The sequence below is a fragment of the Macaca nemestrina genome, chromosome 6 (genome assembly GCF_043159975.1).
Source record: "Macaca nemestrina isolate mMacNem1 chromosome 6, mMacNem.hap1, whole genome shotgun sequence".
Taxonomy (NCBI): domain Eukaryota; kingdom Metazoa; phylum Chordata; class Mammalia; order Primates; family Cercopithecidae; genus Macaca; species Macaca nemestrina.
Window position 1 is genome coordinate 23746587 of NC_092130.1, and position 18701 is coordinate 23765287.

At 38.9% G+C, this 18701-nt stretch overlaps 1 protein-coding gene across 10 annotated transcripts in view; it reads right to left on the minus strand.

Annotated features, from left to right (window-relative positions):
* The window catches only part of LOC105482381 (sarcoglycan delta), a 1038167-nt gene that overhangs the window by 120470 nt on the left and 898996 nt on the right, over positions 1–18701 (minus strand). The gene's annotated exons all lie outside the window — the stretch shown is intronic.

Sequence of the window (18701 nt, forward strand, 5' to 3'; positions counted from 1 at the left end):
GATGGTAGTTATCAAAGAGAAACATATATTATTTTATCACAACATTGTTTTTAATGTGTTGGCAGTTGTGTCTAATTAGCTTTCTTTGGTAATCCTGGACATTTTGTTCAATGCAGTTAAAAATATAATTTTGAGAAGGGATTTGTAGTCTTCAACAGCTTGACAAAGGCACCCATGACAAGAAAACAGTGAAGAAACACTGCCAAAGTCCTAAAATCATAGCCAGTCTCTAAGAACTTCATGCATCATTCCTATGGTGCTGGGAGGGGGCTTGTTCCTAGTAGGGGCCTAACTGCTATTATGGAGAGGCATAGGTGCCATCCCTAGCCCGTTATCCTCTTAATGTCTAAGAAGGTGATTGATTGTTTTTTCATTTATCTTCCTCTACCCCATATCCTGAGTACCTTTAAGGACGCTTTTGGGAATCAAATCAAATGACAGAGGCAAATGTGCAAGTATCCAGTTGTAGCTAATGCTACCATGCAGATATGATCATGTGTTTAGTTCTCTAGGATTTGTCAGCTCTTATGCTTTATCAGCCTATTTGCAATCTGTGGTAGCAGACTTGACTCAGACTTGGCGTTTCTCGCTTGTATCATTTTTCTGTCTAGGAATCACAGATGAAAAGAGGGTAGAAAAAGGATGAGGAGAGAATAAGGAAAGTGATCTTTTTTTTTAAAAAAAGTGAATTCACCTCGTACTCCAGAATTCATTTTTTATCTCTCATTCAGAAGACAGGACTAAATTTGTAAACTTCAGTTGTTACGAGGCTGTACCACAAGAGTAAGAGTGGTTTTATTCTGTTTTGTTTTGTTTTTTGAGACAGAGTCTCGCTCTGTCTCCCAGGCTGGAGTGCAGTGGCGCAATCTCGGCTCACTGCAAACTCCGCCTCCTAGCTTCACGCCATTCTCCTGCCTCAGTCTCCTGAATAGCTGGGACTATAGGTGCCCGCCACCACACCCGGCTAATTTTTTGTATTTTTAATAGAGATGGGGTTTCACCGTGTTAGCCAGGATGGTCTCGATCTCCTGGCCTCATGATCCACCCACCTCACCTTCCCAAAGTGCTGGGATTACAGGCGTGAGCCACTGCACCAGGCCTAAGAGTGGTTTTTGATGTTATTTCTTTCCAGTGGGAACAGCTTCTTCCCCAGCTTCACCTACTGAAATCCTTCAAGAGCTAACTCAAATTTCCACTTCTCAGTGAAGGCCTCTCCTTGAAATTCCTGTGTCTGCAATTAATTCTCGGGGCTATTTGCATATGAATCTCTCTGGTACATTTCTCAGACATCATATTGCAGCATAAGTTCCCAATGACAGGTAGAGATTGCACTGTGTAAGTCTAAGGCCCTGGCCCTTTTCTCTGCTCCACCAGCAATCTTTGATCACAATTTGCTAAGGAGAGATATATCTTCAGAGTCCTCGGAGGAAGAATTAGGCCAGAGGACCTCACTTAGGCTCTTGTGCTAGGACACCCTCATTAAACATACAGTTGAACCACTAGGGCCTGAATACTCTCCAATAAGCAGTCAGCTAGACAGATAGGAAGTCAAGAGAGAAAGTCATTTTCCTTGGCAGCTGAGATGCATTTAACAGCCAAAGAAGAAAAGCACCTTACCTTCCTTCATAGCTCAGAGGCACCCTGCATATTGATTTCTTATTGGCTCTTTGCTTTGTTTAGTTCAATGCAATCTTTTCCACAAGCCCATGATACAATACAAGTACTTTAAATGTGCTTTGACCTCTGATCAGCTCACATCAAGCAACTAAGTGGGAAGAACAATGCACTGTGCTCAGCACTCATCGTATATGCTTGTGCTCTTTCCAGCGGGGAGAGTCCTGCCCTTCGTCATAGGCTCAGCTTCTTTTCTTTGGGCTGAGCCAAAAAAACAATCTGAGTTGTTTGTGAGTGCTACAGTTTTGTAGAGCAGGCTGAACGACTCTTTTGTTAAAAATCTCGTTTTGAATTAAAACACTGAACATAGATGTCAAGGATGTATTTGGGCTCATGATTCTGGATCTGTCCAGCCCATCCCTGGCTGATCCTCATCACAGTGTCCCGTAAAACACAAATTAGATCTTGCTGGTCCCCAATTAGAAGCCCTTCAATGTATCCTCATTGCCTTAAAATAAAAGTCTGAACACCTTAACATGACACACAGTGCCCACTGCAATATTGTGGTTTTCTAAAAGAGATTTATGTACACACACACACATATATAATGATCCATGTATATGTATATATTTATCTAGTATATATGTGTATACACATGTATACATATATACCATATAATACAACAAATATATGTATACTAGATACATATAAAACATACAATGCAAACATATATATGTATATTTGTGGCTATGTAAATATGACTGTCGGGGTTCAGGACATACTACCCCAAAATATGGCTCCTTGGCATTTGAGAAAACAGCAGAAGCAAGAAGGACTCTGACTTGCTCCCACCGTTCTTCCCTGAAGCTGATTATAAAACCTAGAAAAGTCACCCTCTGATCTTCTCCCACCCTTCTTTCCTGAGAAATACTCATGCAACAGGTTTCGTCCTACTCTATACCCAGAGGAAAGGAATGAAGTCAAAGAGATGCCAAGAAGAATCAGAAAAAACAGGTCCTTCTAAGTTTCTCCCAGTTCGTTACCATTAGCTCATACCTGCCTTTGTGCAATCATACTTCTACATGATTGTCTACTCTTCATCAAACCTACACATAAAAATATGGTTTTCCCTGTTTCTTTGAGTGTTCATTTATGAAGGCTCCTATGCCATAGACAATTTTTGTTAAATTTGCTGTGCTTTTCTTTTTCTCCTTTTTAAATCTGTTTTTGTTACGGAGACTTGCAAGGGGTGAAGAAAAGATATGACTTTTCCTCTCCTAAATGATATTTTTTTCTTTTTTTTTTTTTTTAGACGGAGTCTCGCCCTATCACCCAGACTGGAGTGCAGTGGTGCCATCTCGGCTCACTGCAACCTCTGCCTTCTGGGTTCAAGTGATTCTCCTGCCTCAGGCTCTCAAGTAGCCGAGATTACAGGCGCCCACCACCACGCCAGGCTAATTTTTGTACTTTTACTAGGGACAAAGTTTTACCATGTTGGTCAGGCTGGTCTCAAAATCCTGACCTCAAGCGATCCACCCGCCTTGGCCTCTCAAAGTGCTGGGATTACAGGCATGAGCCACCACGGCCGGCCCTCCTACATGATTTATGTGAAAAGTATACACACTTTATACAAAAAATGTACTTGTACACTCTAAATGGGTAAATTGCATATGCAAATTATATCTCAATAAAATTGTTATTTAAAGAAAAACAAAATATAGGTTTCAGAGTCTGATTACCCGGGTTTAGAGCTTACTTCCACCCTTTAACTTGCAATAAAACGTTGGGAAACTTTCCTATTTGTCAGTTTTCTCATATATAAAGTGAAAATAAGAATGAAACATATCTTAGAGGTCTGTCCTGAGAATCAAGACACGCAAAGAGATAAGAACATGACCTGCTATGGAATAAGCATTTAAGAAATGTCAGCTATTCTAATGATGACCTCTCCCCTTTTATATCTGGACATTCTACTCCATCTCTACTCTCTGTCTGTGTTGAATTCGAAAACTTTTTCCTCATGCTTCAACAGGACTTTGTATATGCTCGAAATAGCTACTCCACATTTAGTGCTTCCAACCCTTGGACTGATTAATTCATCCTTCCAGTCTTAACTTAATCATTTCTTTCAGGTGGGCTTCCCTACGTGTAAAATTAGGTTAAATTAATCTCCTAATTTTATGTTTCCACAGCATTTTATACTTTGCTCCCAAAACACACATTTTTTAAAATGTAAATGCTTAAAACATCTGTCTTTTGACCAGATGCAGTGGCTCATGCCTGTAATCCCAGCACTTTGGGAGGCCAAGGCAGGCAGATCACAAGCTCAGGAGTTCGAGACCAGCCTGGCCAATATGGTGAAACCCCGTCTCTACTAAAAATACAAAAATTAGCTGGGCATGGTGGCAGCACACCTGTAATCCCAGCCACTTGGGAGGCTGATGAAGGAGAATCACTTGAACCCGAGAGTCAGAGGTTGCAGTAAGCTGAGATTGCGCCACTGCTCTCCAGCCTGGATGACAGAGTGAGAAAAGCATCTCAAAGGAAAAAAAAAAAAAAAGAAAATCTAACTTTCTTGCTTGGCTGTGGATCCTAGGAAGGCAGGGACCCAGAGTGTCCCTTTGTTCAGCACAGCAGCTGGCCAGAGTAGAAACTCAATTAATATTTGTTCAATATGAGTGAATTTCTTTCTTTTTTTTTTTTTTTTTTTTTTTTTTTTTTTTGAGAGGGAGTCTGGCTCTGTCGCCCAGGCTGGAGTGCAGTGGCCGGATCTCAGCTCACTGCAAGCTCCGCCTCCCAGGTTTACACCATTCTCCTGCCTCAGCCTCCCGAGTAGCTGGGACTACAGGCGCCCGCCACCTCGCCCAGCTAGTTTTTTTTTGTATTTTTTAGTAGAGATGGGGTTTCACCGTGTTAGCCAGGATGGTCTTGATCTCCTGACCTCGTGATCCGCCCGTCTCGGCCTCCCAAAGTGCTGGGATTACAGGCTTGAGCCACCGCGCCCGGCCGAGTGAATTTCTTTCTAAAGGAGAACAGCCTACACTACAGCTTCAATAATGTCAAGCTTCTTGTTTATGCCACTTCCTTTCATTTTTGAACCATGAGAGTTCTTGCAACATAAATAATGTGTAACTACACTTGTCTTTTCTCTTTGACTTTCAGAGCCAAAATAATATTAAATATTCCCATTCTCATTTCCACCACATCCTGCACAGTACACTGCCAGGAAGGTCCCCGGGAGGGTCTAGCACAACCCTGAGACATCTCCTTAATTCAGTTTGTGGGAAAGTAAGTAATTCCTGTTTACTACATGCTGATACATGACAGTCTCTTCCCATAAAGAAATCTAACTGTGCTTATTTGCTGAAAAAATCAATGGCAGCTCATTCCACCTCCTCTGTCACACCACAGTCCCTGTTCTTGCTGCTGCATAGGAAGCTGCTTCTCATTCCCTTGCACTTGTGAAGTCAAACTCTGTCCCCATCCCTTACACTTCCCCCTATTTCTCCTCTAGGAAGTTTCTCCTGACCAACTCTGTAGGCCTGGTCTCTTCCTACCTTGTCTTCAGCACTTACCATCTACTTAATCCTCTCAGCATGTCCAAGTTCTATCGTATGTTTTTGTTCAAGTTTTTAAAAACATGTTCACTGTTATTTAATATTTCACTGGGTATGATGGCTGTACAAGAATATAACTTATTTGAGAACTTATAAAGTGGAACTTTTGTTCTATGTCCTTACATCTCTGCACTGAACTTAGTTTGGTGATAGTTGTACAAATCACGTTCAACAAGAATATGTAGAAGGAAGAAAACAGCCATTAATATATCGGGTACTCATGAGGTGCCTAGCACCACATTGAGTGCTTGACATAATTATGTAGTGCTCTTATGAACCCTGTTTTACAGATGAGAAACCAGTTCCCAGTGTTGTACCATTAGAGCCAGAAGTTCAACCCAGGAAGTTTGTGCCCTCACCCCATACTCACTTATTCTGCTGACCTATACTACTGTTCTAAAGGGGAGAAACTTTGAAATTTGCTTCTATTCTATACCTTGAAGAAGACTGGGCATTTTCTCCTCTGTCTCTCCTTTTTTCCTGTGTTTGGATTAACCCTTACCCCATTAACCACTATTCCCAGGGAAGACGGTGCAAAAGGAGTTAAGATTAAAAGGAAGTACCTGGCAAAAGTAGAGCGCAAGCAAGGAGGTGAAGCATAAGGAGCTTAAGAGAATATTTTTAGTACTCTTTTCTCCCAGTCAAATAAGCAAATGAAATCCAAGTCTTTCCAATAAAGGAGAACAAAGTTAATTTCCTTCCCTATTCTGTGCACTGAGATTTTCTTATTCACATTGTCATCTCATTAAATTCCTAGTATCACAGTGGAATACCAACATTCCCCTTGGCCTCTGCTGGAAAAGAAAAAAGAAAAAATTCTACTCAGGTGACTGTTGGTGGCAAAAGAATGTTCTGCAAGGGTAATATAATTAGTAAGAAAGGAGACAATATACCTAGATCTTGACATTGAAGATGCCTGACAGAAGTTTATCTCCTCATTTGAAAATACTCTGTCCTTGGGATTAACTGGCTAGAAGAAAACTCTGACAATAAAAACAGGCCGACAGAAGCTTGAAAACACATTGACTATGGCTTGATAGAGAAATTAAAGTTGTGTCAGTTCCACAAACAAAAAAACAAAAGCTTCTCCCTCCCTTGTTAAGTGTTGGAATTAGCTCTCTTCAAAGGAACCACACAGTGAACCTCATCAACTCTTTAATCAAACTAGAAAGCTGACAAACGTCCCCAACTTCCTTATTTCCCACTCCCCCTGAGCACCATTGAGGGCTGCAATGGCTGAGCAGCTGGGAAGGTCTGCTGAGGCAATGCTGCTGGGATGATCGTGGAAGTTTACACAGCAGCATAAATCCACGATGCTCATATTAAATCACATTTCCCTCTTGCCGAAGGGAAAACTGTGTGGGGCCCAAACACCTCTTCCTCCTGCATCAGGAATTCACCCCTCAAGCTTGCAGGGAAAAACTGAACCACTGTAGCTTATGCTGCCTACGGACATGGGTGGATGAATGCGCGCTACTATGCCGTGAAATCGCCTAGGTTTTTGGATTGATTCTTTTTAATTTTTTTTTCTGGAGAATTATGAGTGCTGTACTCCCTGTAGCATTTCAAATGAAACCCCATTATTATTTCTGTATTGTAGAATTTTGCTTTTTCTCATTAAGTATCTCTGGTTTATTAGGTCATGGTTGTTCATCTGAGACTCTTGTATATGTGACTTTCTCGCTGCATTATTTATGGGAAATGTATCTTTATGATCTAATACATTATTCCTGTAAATAATAAAGCAACTTTTAAATGAGGTGCCACAGAAGAACTAGACAACCAGTAATTCTTTCTAAACAGTTGAATACTAAGCAGATTATCTCTGCTAACGATAACTGGGAGCAGAAGGTGGGCCCTGGTGAGTTTTAGGCTCCTTTGATTTATTACTCAAATGTTTCTATTAGATTGGTAGGCTCTCATCTCCCAGGGACCAAGGTTTGAAGTATTCTATTTTCACTACCCTATCTGAGAAACCATGTTCCACTCTAAAATATAATCCTTCAGCCACTCTCATGCTTCCTTCTGTGTACTGATGAAATACTTCAGAAAGAAAGAGAAAAAAGGAAAAAGCAGCACAGAGAAAGGAAGGAGGAGATCCTGTTTATTTAGAACCTGAATACATTTAAGTAACATCTGGGTGACTTGAACAATGTGGCCAACTTCACGTGGCTGGTAAGAACCCAAGTTTTGTTGCATTCTAAAGCCTTTTGAGTTGCTTCACCTTGTCATGGTAAAAGGCAGAGTGGATGAGGAAAAGCACAGGAACATGGGATAGGGCGCTGGACTTCTGAGGATACACCGGGGAGGGCAATCATGGCCCTGTAAACCATCCCTGGAGGCTTCTTCAGATAAAGAAATGGACTGGGTGGCCAGGGGCTATTTGGTGAAGCTCTAGTTAATGAGCTTTGCTGAGTATTTGCTTTGGGGCACTTCCAACTGTTTAAGGTATGTGAATGACTCTCTGATCCCTCTCCTCAGCCAGGCATCTCTTGTGGGCTTTTTGCCTGGCGTTTCCCACTGGGCAGTGGACCTCTCCAAGGCAGAGGCCAAACTCCAAGAACCAGTACATCTAAAGCTGAACTATTAATCTCTAATCCCAAATCTGCCATTGGTCCTATAAATTTCTGTTAATGATGTCACAATTATCTGACCGACAAGGCTAACAACACCAGAAGTATCCTCAACTTCCCTCCCCCGATCCTCCACATTAAATTACTTGCCAAGTTTTATTAGTTCTATCTCAAGGTATTGTGTCTATTTGTTCTCTCTTCTCTTTCTATCCTAGTTTAAGCCTTTATGACTCTCCAACAAATGTATTACAATATTCTCGCAACTTAGGGGCATGCTCTCCCCTGCTTCTTTTTACTACACTGTCAGGTGAGTTGTGAGACATTCCAATATTCAAAATCTTTCAATCCAGTCATGCAACAAATTTTACTGAGCAGTTATTATGTGCCAGGTGCTATTCTAAGTCTATGAAACAAAACTTCCTGCTATCAGAAAGCTTACATCGAATGAGGAACGATAGAAAGAAAATAAACAAATATACATCATGTCACGTTGTGATAACTGGCCTGAAGAAGAATACAGCAGAATGGAGATGCAGACCAGGAATTGGCAAACTTTTTTTGTAAAGGGCCAGATAGTAAATATTTTAGTCTTTCTGGGCCATATGATGTCTGTCTCAACTACTCAACTCTGCCACTGTACTGCAAAAGCAACCACAGACAAACTTAAACGAGTATGATCATGCTCCAGTAAAATATTATTTACAAAACTTGGCAGTAGTTTGGGTCTGATTTGGCAAACAGGCTATAGTTGACCAATTCCTATTGTAGACAGTGAGGATAGGAACATGTTTTTTTTTTTTTTTTTTTTGAGACCGAGTCTCGCTCTGTCACCCAGGCTGGAGTACAGTAACACCATCATGGCTCACTGCAAGCTCTGCCTCCCAGGTTCACGCCATTCTCTTGCCTCAGCCTCCTAAGTAACTGGGACTACAGACGCCCACCACCACGAACATGCTGTTTTTATAAAATGGTCAAGGAAGACTTCTTTGATAAGGCGATGTTTGAGCCATAAAGGAAGAGGCCATTAGCACATCTTGGAAAAGAGGATTCTATGCAGAGGGAACAGTAAGTAAAAATGCTAGGAGGTAAAAACATGCTTGGCACCAGTGTGTTAGGAGCTCAGCTACGAAGGGAGAGAACTTATCAAGTATTTTCCACTAATACCCTTCACAATCCCTGGGTTCCACTGTCTCATATACAACCATCCAACTATCATGATTTTCCATGCTCATACATCTGACTACTATAACAAGTATTTGCATATTTTTCCTAGCACCCATTCCCTCTCCTGATAACAACACCCCAATTTTCCTTTGGAGAAGTGCTCTATTTCACTCTCAGTCATTCCAACCCTAGCTCTAGCAGTGGGAATATGACCTAGGCCTTGCCAACCAGCACACTGTATCATCCTGGTCACAGTGACTAACTAGTTCAAGGATGGACACATGGTCCACGACATTCCATACTGAATAAATCCCAGGACATCATTGGATTTGTATTGGGAAGGTAACCACTTTTTCTGCTCACCAGCAGAGCTGAAGGCAGAATACAAGATTAGAAAACAGAGCTGAGACATGGTTAAAAGAAAGAGAGAAAGACTAAATTTTGATTTCATTATTTGAGTCACTGAATCTAGCCTGCAGCCAACTACTCTTGGGCTTTTCAATCACATGAGGCAATAAATTTCCTTGCCTCTCCCTTTGAATTGGATTTATATCACAACCAAGTGAGACCCAAATGATAAACACGTCTGACTCCATTCACCAAGCCCAGACTCTATATTTTTCTTCCCTCCTCATCTATACTCAAAATCTAGCTCAAATGCACCTAATTGAAAGTTTAATAAGATTTCTAAACTCTCTCTCTCTCTCCCACTACACCTAACCCCAGCTGAATTTTATAGGCACTTTGTTTCTATCCTTCTTAGATAGCTTGTTTTCTTCTTGGGCTCCCCGATCCACCATACGTGTCTATCTCCCTGATTAGACAGAGAGCTCCCATAGAGAGCAGGAACAGTGATAATCATTGCTGAATATTTGTGGAACCTGTAGCAGTGATTTGGCAATATCATATACATATGATAGACACACACATTTAATGAGTGAACATCACTAAGAACACTCCCACCGCTTTCACTGTAATTATCATTTGCCAGGTTGCAATAGAGAGTTTCATCAAAAATGAATTCCAAAGGCTAAATGTACCATCTGATGTAGTCCTAAAAAAATAAGTTAAGCATCAAACCATATTTGAATTTCTGTAAGTCTTATGCTAATTTAAACAGCTTTGTACTTAATTAAAATATTTTTCAATTGATAATAATGTAACTCGGATAATTAGCATCAAGTGGCATCTAGAGGATAAATTAAAAAAAACTAATCTACAGTATAAATATACCTAATTAACAATTATAATAGCAATTTATAATTGCACTTTGTTTACAAATGCTATAATGTCCAATTCTTTGTTCAACGAAATTGGTCATTAATGAAAACCAAAGTCATGTTTTCCCTGGTGTTGTCACTGAAGATGCCTCTTAGTTGTGCTGGCCTTTATGTTGCTTATCTTCGTGCTGCTTTTTAAAGGCCATGACGGTCTGATCTTTTAAAACTGTGTTCTGAAATTACAGCTAAACTATATCATGCCTCATCTTGCATACTAAGTTTACACCTTTTTGGTAATTAAATGAATGGGCCAAGTTGTCAGCCTAATTCTTTTGTGCCAGAGACCTTTGTAACATGGAAAAACCGGGGATGGCAAAAGTATTTTTTGTTCATGTGAAAAAAGACAGAGACTGGTACCTGAATGAAAGCAAGGCCCTGAAGACTAGGAGAATGATAGCCCCATAAGGAAAATTAGGGGATAAATCTCTGGAAGTTTGGTGGAGGAGACATTAGTTTAGCAGCAAGTAAGGAAGTAGAAGTGATGTAAAGACCCCCATGAGGAAAAGTAGAGGCTGCGGGAATTTGAAACTGGAATTGAGAAGACAGTTTGAGGCAAGTACAAATTCAGGGGTCATCTGAAAAGAAGGAAATATTTAAACCATAAGTAGGACATCTGTAAATGTGGAATGTCCCACAGAAATGTGAACATAAAAAAAAAAGGACTAAACTGTGGGGGAGTCTACAGGTTTGAATCCAAGGGACCAGGTGAAAGAAGAGTTAGAGAAGGGATCAGGGAATGGTCAGAGACTTAGGAGAATTGTGGAGCATTCTTAGGGAACAGTGGAGCATCCAGTAGCCACAAAGGAGAGGAATATCTGGAAACTGTTGCCCCATTCTCTTTTCCTCTCATTGTGAGAGCAATGTGCTGTGGAGTTTGGGAAAAGAAGAGTCCACTGATAGAAGTCGTAGAGTGTAGTGAAGACTGCCTGAATTTAGATCCTGACTCTGCCATGTGCTCTCTGTGGAACTTTGGGCAAGTTATTATACCACTCTGTGCCTCAATCTGCTCATCTGTTAATGAAAGTAAGAAGCCTGGCTGGGCATGGTGGCTCATGCCTGTAATCCCAGCACTTTGGGAGGCTGAGGGAGGTAGATCACTTGAGGCCAGGAGTTTGAGACCAGCCTAGCCAATGTGGTGAAACCATCTCTACTAAAAATACAAATATTAGCCAGGCATGATGGTGCATACCTGTAATCCCAGCTACTCAGGAGGCTGAGGCACAAGAATCGCTTGAATCTGGGAGGCAGAGGTTGCAGTGAGCAGAGATCACAGTACTGCACCCAAACCTGGATGACAAAGCAAAAGAAGGAAGGAAGGAAGGAAGGAAGGAAGTGAGGGAGGGAAGGAAGAAAGGAGGGAAGGAGGGAGGGAAGGAGGCAAGGAGGGAAGAAAGGAAGGAGGGAAGGAGAGAAGAAGGGAAGGAGGGAAGGAGGGAAGGAGGGAGGGAAGGAGGGAATGAGGGAGGGAAGGAGGGAAGGAAGGAGGGAAGGAGGGAAGGAAGGAGGGAAGCAGGGAAGGAAGGAGGGAAGGAGGGAAGGAAGGAGGGAGAGAGGGAGGGGAGGAAGGAAGGAAGGAAGGAAAGAAAGAAGGAAGGAAGGAAGGAAGGAAGGAAGGAAGGAAGGAAGGAAGGAAGGAAGGAAGGAAGGAAACAAGCTTGTATCCTCCTAACAGGGTTATTGTGAGGATCAAATGCATTTATTCAGGGCAAGTGATTAGTTCAGCCCCTTACAGAGACTAAGCACTCACATACGCTAGCTATATTTATGTTGCAGCAAAATAGTAAAAGCTGAGCCTGAACTCACTTGAAAGTTACCAGGAGCTTTGTGGCAAAATGATTTTGCTATCATAGTCTTGGGTCAGTGGTTCCCAAAGTGTAGCAGGCATCGGAATCACCTGGATGTCTTGCTTCAGCACAGCTTACTGAGGTCTATCCCTGAGTTTCTCATTCAGTAGCTCTGGGGTATAGCTTGAGAGTTTGCATTTCTAACAAGTAGACCACAGCTGATATCCTTCCTCTCAGGACCATATTTTTGAGAACCATATGTCCTAGTGAGTTGGGGGAATAGTGGAAAGTCAGCCTGGCCTTCAATTTCTCCATTACTTAAGGTCCAACTGGAGAATACATATGATAGTGAGACCAGCCTTACTCACACATGCATGAAAAGGGCTGTGTAGTAATTCCTAGCCTGTAAAAGTGTTTTCTATTTTGGCCCTGACTATGTCAACAAAATCTACTGATCCAAACGTACTTGATACATCAATACCCCTACAAGTTTTAAGCAAATTTCTTTTGTGAACACACAAGGGCTGTGTCCAATTTCAGGATTTGATGGATCCTCTGAAACTCAGCTATTACCACAATCAAACAGCAAGATGGCTGACTAGAGTTGTCAGGTGCTTATCTTCCCACAAAAAGAGGAGGCAAACAACACACAAACAGCTATATTTCAACTGGAGTGACTGAGGAAGTACAATGGAGATCACTAGGGCAGTGGCAAGATCCCTGTGGAACATGGAAACCCAGGAAAGCACCATAGAGAGAGGAGCAAAGCACCCTACCTCTGCCACATTATCTCCTTTACTGGGATTAACTTGCAGCCAGGAGGGATTTTATTTTTAAGGGAAAAAGTAAGCTGGAGACCCCCCGTGGTCCTTATTACTGCTACACACACCTGTAGTCCTTGCTGCCAGAGAGTTCTGTGGTCTTTGTAGGCCCCGAATCCAGTTTGGGGAGTTGAGGTCATGCAGGTGCACTGCCCCAGAGTAGGACTCTCCACTGTGTAACCTCCATCCACTGTGACCTAAGCTGCTACAGCACCACAGCATCTTAACAATGGATCAACTACTAGAGTGCATGCTGCTCTGGAGCTTGGTAGCCATTGCCTCTCTCCATTTCTGAGGCACTGCCATTATACCACCATACTCACATGGGTAGTTACAGTACCACAACCCTGGCTACTAAGAGTCTAGGCTCAGTGGAGCAGCTGAGATGCTGCCTTAAAATCCACCCAGCACCCTTATCCCCACACAGGCAGACCTGCGTAGTGGGAAAGGTGACACACAGCTGGCTGACCTGCTGTACCTGCACATGTCCAGCCCAACAGTCAGCCTGCCGGTGGGCCTGCCAGTAGAAAACCTTGTGAGTAACCAGCCCATAGTACCCAAATGCACCAAGCCCAGCCGCCAGTCCAGTACCTCCAGCTCTCAGCAAAACTTCACTACTGCCATCACAAACTCATGTACCCTAGGTCACTGACATAATCACAGCTATCACTGACAAAGATTTCAGCTAAAGAAACTGCACAGAGGCTATGTTACTGGGTCCACCCAGAACCAAAGCCAATGCACCATTCCCAACCAACATCCTAGGATGCATCTATAGGAAAAAGTCTCTTCCTGCAAAAGCTACCCCACAAAATTGAAAACGGTGACTATTCCACTAGATGCACAGATATCAACATAGGGGTACAAGAAATATAAAAAAGCAAAAGAACACCTCTAAAAGAACACAATAATTCTCTAGTAACAGACCCCCGCAAAAATAAAATGTACAGAATTCCTGAAAAGGAATTCAAAATAATGATCTTAGGAAACTCATTGAGCTACAAGAAAATACAGACCAATAATTCAATGAAATAGGAAAAAATTCATCTTCTGAATGAGAAATTCAACAGAGAATATTATAAAAATCCCAGAAATCTTGGAGTTGAAAAATTCAATAAATGAAACCAAAAAATATGACTGACAGTGTCAATAACAAATTTGGTTAAGCATAAGAAAGAATTTTTGAACTCGAAGACAGGTATTTTGAAGTAGTCCAGTCAGATAAAAAGGTTTAAGAATAAGCATGAATAAAGATAGCCTACAGGATTTATGAGACACTATTAACAAATGTTTACATTATACAAATGCCAGATGGGGAAGAGATGAAGAAAGGCACAGAACACTTATTTAACAAAATAATAGCTAAAAACTTCTCATGTCTAGAAAGATATATGCAAATCCAGATCCAGGAAACTAAAAGATTCCCAATTAGATTCTACCCCAAAAGATTCTCTCCAAGGCACATTATAATCAAATTTTCAAAAGTCAAAGCAAAAGAGAGAATTATAAAAGCTGCAAGAAAAATGTGTCAAGTTGTAAATAAGAAAATATCTAATAGACTACCAGCAAATTTCTCAAAAGAAACCTTGCAGGCCAGGATAGAATGAAATAATATATTCAAAGTGTTAAGTGATAATAACTGCCAGCCAAAAAAAAAAAAAAAAACAATAGCCAGCATGCTGTCCTTCACAAATAAGGAGAAGAAAAGACTTTTGCACCTAAGCAAAAGCTGAGGGAATTTGTCATAACTTGCCTGGACTTACAAAATATCCTTAACTATCCAAACTATCATGAAACACGGGAACGTATAAAGCTCACTGTAGAAGTAAATTCATAATCAGACTCAAAATACCCTATTGCTACAGTGGTACTATGTAAATCTTTCAATCCCTTAACATGAAGGTTAAAAGTCAAACAGTCAAAAACAATAACAACTACAATTAGTAGTTAAGAAACACACACACATATGTATATGAAGTATATATTATACACATTATGTATATATGTGTATAGTGTTATCTATGTATAGTGTACATATAATTTTTATATATTATACATATAAAATGTGTATATATGATATGCATATATACATATATAATGTATATATATTTAAGGTATATATAATGTATATATTTTATATATACTAATATTAATGTATATTTTAAGGCAACAGAATATCAAAAATATAACTTTTCGGCAGGGAGGAAAAAAGTCTAGAGTATTTTTCATGTGACTGGAATTAAATTGTTACTAGCTTAAAACAATCTATTGTAACTATAAGACTTCATGCTAGCCCCATAGTAATCACAAATAAATTACAGCAGATACACAAACAAGAAAGAGAAAGAAAACAAAGCTTAGCACCACAGAGAACCACTACACTACAGAGGGAAAAAAGAGAGGGAGTAAGTTCTCATCTATCAAAAATAACTTTGAATGTAATGGATACAATTCTTTAATTAAAATATATACAGTGACTGAATGGATTAAAGAACAAGACCCAATTATATGCTGCCTACAAGAGAGTCACCTCATTATTAAACACATAGACTGAAAGTGGAGAAATGAAAAAAGACAATCCATTCTAATGGAAATGAAAAGCAAGCAGAAGTAGCCATACTTATATCAAATAAAGTAGACTTTAAGTCAAAAACTATAAAAAGAAAGGAGAAGGTCATTGTATAGTGATAAAATAATCAATTCAACAAGAAAATGTAACAATTGTAAATATAGAAACCCAATACCAAAGCACCCAAATATATAAAGCAAATATTACTAGATCTAAAAGGAGAGATTGGCTCCAAAACAGTAATAATAGAAGAGTTCAGCACCTCACTTTCAACAATGGAAAGATCACTTATACAGAAAATTAACAAAGAAATATTGGACTTAAACTGCACCATAGACCAAACAGATCTAATAGGCATTTACAGAACATTCTATCTAAAAGCTGTAGAATATACATTCTTTTCAACTACACATTAAACATTCTCCAAAATAGATCACATGTTAGGCCACAAAACAAGTCTTAACGAAGAAGATAAAGATTATATCAAGCATTTTTCTTCTGACAATGGTGTAAAACTAGAAATCAACTAGAAGAAAAACTTCAGAACTTTATGAATACATGTAAACAACATTCTCCTCAATAAGGTAACAATGAAATTAAAAAGGAAATTTAAATTTTTTTGAGAGAAATAAGAATAAAAACACATCATGACAAAGCCTATGAGACATAGCAAAAGCAGTCTTAAGAAGGAATTTCATAGCAATTAATGCCTATATCAAAAAAGTAAAATGATTTATATTAAGCAATCTAAAGATACACTTCAAGGAACTAGAAATGTAAGAACAAAACCCAAAGTTGGTAGAAGAAAGTAAATAATAAAGATTGACTAGAATTAAAAAATAGAGATTAGAGTTAAAAGATCAATGAAACAAAGCTTTTTTTTTGAAAATATAAACAAAATTGACAAATGTTTAGCTAGACTAATACAAAAAGAGAAGACTCAAATAAAATCAGAGGTAAAAAAGTAAACATTACAACTCATACCACAGAAATAAAAAGGATTATTATATATCTATATGACTATCTATCTACCAACAAATTTGACAATCTAGATGAAATAATAAATTCTTGGACCCCATAGAATCTAACAAGATTGGATTATGAAGAAATAGACAATGGGAACAGACCAACAATGAGTAAAGAAATTGAATCAGTAATAAAAAGTCTTCCATCAAAGAAAAGCCCAGGACATAATGGCTTCACTGCTGACTTCTTGCCAAACACTTAAAGAAGAAATACCAATTCTTTTCAAACTATTCCATAACATTGGAGAAGAGGAAACACTTCCAAACTCATGTTACAAGGCCAGCATCACCTTGATATCAAAACCAGAAAAGAACACAACAAAAAAAGAAAATTATAGGCTATTATCTCTGACAAACATAGATACAAAATTTCTCAACGAAATATTAACCAACTTAATTTAACAGTAAATTAAAAAGATTATTCACTATGATCAAGTGGGATTCATCCCAAGAATGCAAGGATGGTTCACCATCAGCAAATCCATAAGTGTGATATATTACATTAACAGAAAGAAAGACAAAAACATATGATCATTTTAATACATTCAGAAGAAGCATTTGACAAAATTCAACATCCAATTGCAAGAAATTCATCAAATTAAGTATAAAAGGTATGTACCTCAACACAATAAAGGCCATATACAAGAAATCACCAGCTAACATCATAATGAATGGGAAGTTCCCTCTAATATCAGGAATAGGACAAGAATGCCCACTCTCACCACTTGTATTCGATGAAGTACAGGAAGTTGTAGCCAGAGAAATTAACCAAGAGAAAGAAAAAAGCAAACAAAATGGAAAGGAGGAAATCAAACTGTCCCTGTTTGAAGGTGATAAGATTTTATATATAACATACAGAAAACCCTAAAGATTTCACCAAAATAACTTATTAGAATTAAGAAATCTAAGGCAATTCTAATCAGTAAAGTTGCAGGACATCAAGTGGACATATACAAATCAGTAACATTTCCATATGCTAACAGTGAACTATTTGAAAAAAAATCAAGAAAGCAATCCCATTTAAAATAGCTACAAAAAGTAAGATACCTATGAATAAGCTTAAGCAAGGAGGTGAAAGATCTCTATACTGAAAACTATACGACATTGATGAAATAAATTGAAGAGGATACAAATAAATGAAGAAAGACTCCATGTTCACAGATTAGATTAATTCTTAAGTTGTTAAAATTTCCACTACTACCCAAAGTATTCTACAGATTTAATGCAATCCCTATCAAAAATACCAATGACATTACTCACAGAAATAGGAAAAAAAATTTTAAAATTCATCTGGAACCACAGAAGACTCTCAATAGCCGAAACAATTGTGAGCAAAAGGAATTGAACTGCAGTTATTACAATTCTAAACATACTACCAAGCTATAATAACCAAAATAACATGGTATTTGGCATAAAAGTAGACACGTACACCAATGGAAGAGAATAGAGATCCCAGGAATAAATTCACACACCTACGCCAATTGCCTTTTCATAAAGTTGATAAAAACACATATTGGAGAAAAAATAGTCTCTTCAATAAATGGTGCCAGAAAATTGGATATCCACATGCAGAAGAATGAGACTAGACTTCTACCTCTCACTATATATAAAAATCATGTCAAAATGGATTTAAAGATGTAAATGTAAACCCAAAACTACAATACTAGAAGAAGGCGTAGAGAAAAGACTTCATGACATTGGGCTAAGGAAGGATTTTTTAGGTGAGATCTCAAAAGCACAAGCAACAAAGGTAAAAATATGGGATTACATAAAACTAAAAAGCTTTTTCACAGCCAAAGAAACAAGAGAATGAAGAGACAACTGACTGCATGGAAGAAAATGTTGACAAACTATACATCTGACAGTAGTTAATATCTAGAATACACAGGTAACAGCAAAAAAGCAAAATAATCCAATTTTAAATAGGCAAAAGACCTTAATAGATATTTCTCAAAAGACATACCAATGTTTAACAGGTATATGAAAATATGCTCAGCATCATTAACCACTTAAATATAAATGAAATGCAAATGAGGTACCATCTCTCTCCAGTTAGGAGTATTATCAAAAAGACAAAAGATAGCAAGTATTGATGAGGATGTGAAGAAAAGGGAATCCTTAACATTGTTAGTGGGAATATAAATAAGTATAAGTACTACAGAAAACAGTAAGGAGGCTCTACAAATAATTAAAATAGAACTACCATATGATCCAGCAATCCCACTACAGGATATATACCCAAAGTAAATGAAAT